The sequence below is a fragment of the Rana temporaria genome, chromosome 6 (assembly GCF_905171775.1).
Source record: "Rana temporaria chromosome 6, aRanTem1.1, whole genome shotgun sequence".
Classification (NCBI taxonomy): Eukaryota; Metazoa; Chordata; class Amphibia; order Anura; family Ranidae; genus Rana; species Rana temporaria.
In genome coordinates, this window is record NC_053494.1 from 53,297,742 (window position 1) to 53,302,581 (window position 4,840).

Genomic DNA, 4,840 nt, shown 5'->3' on the forward strand with positions numbered 1-4,840 from the left:
TGATGAAATCTAATCCGATGGATTTTTCCGTCGGATATCCAATGAAGCTGACTTTCATCAGTCTTACCTACACACCATCAGTCAAAAATACGACCGTGTCCAACGCAGTGACGTAAAACACTACGACTTGCTGAGAAAAATGAAGTTCAATGCTTCCGAGCATGCGTTGACTTGATTCTGAGCATGCATGGATTTTTCTCCGATGGAGTTCCACACAGACGATCGTTTTTTTCTATCGGTTTTTTATCCATAGGAAATTTTTAAAACATGTTCTATTTTTTTTCACCGATGGAAAACAAACCGATGGGGCCCACACACGATCGGTTTGTCCGATTAAAACCATCCATCGGTCTGTTTTCATCAGACAAACCAATCGTGTGTACAGGGCTTAACAGGTTTTCTTCTAAGATTGCCCTGTCTTTTGCTCCATCCATCTTCCCATCAATCCTGACCAGCTTCTCTGTCCCTGCTGAAGAAAAGCATCCCCACAACAAGATGCTGCCACTACAATGTTTAACAGTGGGGATGGTGTGTTTAGGATGATGTGCAGTGTTAGTTTTCCACCACACATAGGGCCAGATTCACATATAATTACGTTGCTCCTGGGCAGCGTAACGCATGTGATTTACGTTACACCGCCGCAGGTTTACAGCCTTAGTGCCTGATTCTCAGAACACTTACCTGTAAACTTGCGGCGGTGTATCGTAAAAGCGCTCGGCGCAAGCCCGCCCCATTCAAATGGGGCGGGCACCATTTAAATTAGGCGCGTTCCCGCTCCGAGCGTACTGCGCATGCTCCGTCGGGTAAATTACCCGACGTGCATTGCGCTAAATGACGTCGCACCGACGTCATATGCTTAGACGTTAATGTAAATGGCGTCCAGCGCCATTCACGGACGTCTTACGCAAACGACGTAGATTTTATAAATTTCGACGCGGGAACGACGGCCATACTTAACATTGGCTGCGCCTCATAGACCCAGGGGCAACTTTACGCGTCGCAAAGGCTACGGAAACGTCGTAAATTCTCTGCGTCGAGCGCGCGTACGTTCGGGAATCGTCATAATTTGCTAATTTACATAAGCGACCTGGAAAACGACGTCGGCGACACCTAGCGGCGGGAAAAAAAATTGCATTTAAGATCTGACAGCGTAAGAGCCTTACGCCTGTCAGATCTAATGGGTATCTATGCGTAACTGATTCTAAGAATCAGTCGCATAGATACCCGGGGCCAGATTAGGACTTACGACGGCGCAAATGGTGTTGCGCCGTCGTAACACCTTTGAAAATCTGGGCCATAGCATTTTGCTTTTAGGCCAAAAAGTTCAATTTTGGTCTCGTCTGACCAGAGCACCTTCTTCCACATGTTTGCTGTGTCTCCCACATGACTCCTCGCAAACTGCAAATGGGACTTCTTATGGTTTTCTTTCAACAATGGCTTTCTTCTTGCCACTCTTCCATAAAAGCCAGATTTGTGGAGTGCAGTTTAAGTGGACGGCCATGTGTTGATATGTTTTTGTACCATACTCTTTCCATTTTTGGATGATGGATTGAACAGTACTCCTTGAGATGTTCAAAGCTTGGGATATTTTTTTCTAACCTAATCCTACTTTAAACTTCTCCACAACTTTATCCCTGACCTGTCTAGTGTTTGGTGTGTTCCCTGGCCTTTATGATGCTGTTTGTTCACTAAGGTTCTCTAACAAACCTCTGAGGGTTTCACAAAACAGCTATATGTATACCTAAATTACACACAGGTGGACTCTATTTACTAATTAGGTGACTTCTGAAGGCAATTGGTTCCACTAGATTTTAGTTAGGGGTATCAGAGAATTGATGTCCTTTTTTTCCCCACAAATAGAGCTTTCTTTTGGTGGTATTTGATCACCTCTGCGGTTTTAATTTTTTGCGCCAAGGGAGCTGAATATAAATGCACATCACACTTTTCAGATATTTATTTGTAAAAACTTTTGAAAAACATTTTTCATTTCCCTTCCACTTGACAATTACCGTATTTATTGGGGTATAGCGCGCTCCCGCGTATAGCGCGCACCCCTAAATTTGCCCAGAAATTCCTGTAAAAAAAAGATTTTTGTACTTAGTTTGGTGTCTTGCACGGCGTCCATCGGCGGCCTCGTCGGGTCCGGCGTCCGTCTGCGACTTCGGGTGTCCTCTTCGTCGGGTGTCCTTCTGCGGCGTCCTCCCCGCTCGTTTCCCGCTTTCCCGCGCCGAGTTTGAATACTGCGCCGGCATATATCGAGTATAGTCGGCAATGCACGGCTACTCTCGCGCTGACGTCCTGGACGTACAGGACGTGAGCGCGAGTGTACCCGAGACTGCCCGACTATACACGAGTGTACTGCGCTCGGTATATGCCGGCGCAGTATTCAAACTCGGCGCGGGAAAGCGGGTATCAGCGTATATCGCGCACCCACGATTTTGCCATGATTTTCAGGGCAAAATAGTGCGCGGTATACGCCGATAAATACGGTATGTGCCACTTTGTGTTGGTCTATCAGATGAAATCCCAATAAAATCCATTTGTAAGTTTTTGATTGTAACATGACAAAATTTTCAAAAATGTCAAGGGGTATGAATACTTTTTCAGGCTGGATGAAATCTGATTGCAGAACACCTTACTACTGACATCTGCATCACTCAATAGTCCTCTAAGACATAACAAGTTATTTACGAAAGGCTAATCCACTTTGCACCACAAGTGCAAAGTGCACTTGAAATTGCACTGAAAGTGCACTTGGAAGTGCAGTCGCTGTAAATCTGAGGGGTAGATCTGAAACAAGGGGAAGCTCTGCTGATTTTATCATGCAATCATATGCAAGCTAAAATGCTGTTTTTTACTTTCCTTGCATGTCCCCCTCGGATCTTCAGCGACTGCACTTCCAAGTGCACTTTCAGTGCAATTTCAAGTAGTTTGCACTTGTAGTTCAAAGTGGATTTGCCTTGCGTAAATAACCCCCATTGTGTTTGTCAATGGCTCCTTTAGCCTGTATTTGCATATTTCTTTGTCTCCAAAAGACTATTAGATTATTGGAAATGCCAAATTTCCTGATTTAGGTCTACCTATCTGTGCTGTGTATAGCGAACAATTAGGCCTCGTACAGACGACCGGATCTATCCGCTGGGATTGATCCGCGGATCAGTTCCAGCGGACAAATCCGGTCGTCTGTACGGCCTAGCGGATATTTTTCCACGGAGATTCGTCCAGCCGATCGATTTCAAGCGGATAGAAATTTCTTAGCATGCTAAGAAATCTATCCGATTGAATCGTGTCCAGCGGATTGATCCGGTCGTCTGTACAGACTCACCATCAATCCGTCCGCTCCCATCCCTCGCATGCGTCGTAATGATCCGACGCATGCGTGGAAGTAGTTACCTTCCAGCGTTGCGCACACGTCACCGCGGATGTATTCAGCGCGGATTTCGATCTGATGGTGTGTACAGCCGGTGGACCGTTTCCAGCGGATATCCTCTGGTGTGTACGAGGCCTTAGATTATTGGAAATGCCAAATTTCCTGATTTAGGTCTACCTATCTGTGCTGTGTATAGCGAACAATTAGATTGACAGAATGATTGAAAGCTTTTCTTGCCAACTGCTTTGGCCAGACATTATGAATATTATTAATTTAAATCCAAAGTGTAAAAATGTGTCATGAAAGATGATCACTGGGTGATTTATTCTCATATGTGTATGTATCTAGCTGCTCCATAAAGCACAAAGGGTCACTAATAAGCCACGGCTGATAGGGAGAAGTGTTTGAAGACTGCAGAAGGGCGATTTGATCTTTTGCTTGGCACACAGACTTTAAACAGGTGGCTGGAAAACAGCCCAACAAGCTGACGGCTTCTAAATCAAATCTGTAAAGATCAGAATATCTCACTTTGGTAAGAGACCACTTGAACATGACAACATCAATATTTACTCCAAAGAAATATACTGTTTTATAAACTGACATTTCAACTAAATGATAACCTAGAACCTTATGGGAGACTTGTTTGCATTAAAATTACAAAAGAGACACCAGGAACTTTGTGTGGACCTTTAGAGCCGGTTCACACTGGGGCGACCTGGGATCCGACTTCAAGTCTCCCCAAGTGGCCCCAAGTCGCGCGGTCGAGAAAATGAATGGAAGTGAATGGGAGCCGTCTTAATGTACACTACTGAAGTCGCTCCGACTTCAGAAAATGTTCCTGTACTACTTCAATCCGACTTCTAGGCAACTTGTAGGAAACTTGTACCCATTGATTTCAATGGAAGTCGCCTCAGAAGTTGGATCACTGTCTTAACTGAAGCAACAATACAGGAAGAGAACATACATTTCTCAGGCAAACCCCTCCCACAGAGCTGATTGTTGTTTGATTGGCCACTGGAAAGCCTCCTGTCCTGGAGGCAACTTAAAGTTGCCTTGTAAGTTGCCTGATGATTCATACGCAAGTCGTGTCCAAGTTCCCTCCCAAAGTCGTGCTAGTTGTGTTGCCCCTGTGTGAATGGGCTCTTACAGAAAGTAATAGTCACAATACAATACAGTCAGGGCTTTTTTTCAGTGGGAGCGTGGGGGAACGCAGTTCCGGCACATCCAGAACTGAATATATGTAATGGCAAGGGGTACTGGAGGATCTATTGACGCTGGTGCCTGGGGATCTTTTGTTGCTGGAGGGAATATATTTGCTGAGGATGGGGGTCTATTGTTGCTGGGTGAGTCTTATGTTGCTCGGAGGGATTTACTGTTGAAGAACGGGTATTTGTTGCAGGCGGATCTATTAATGCTGGCTACTGGGAAATCTATTGTAGTGGCCAGCTCCTGTTGGGCTGGTGCTGCTTT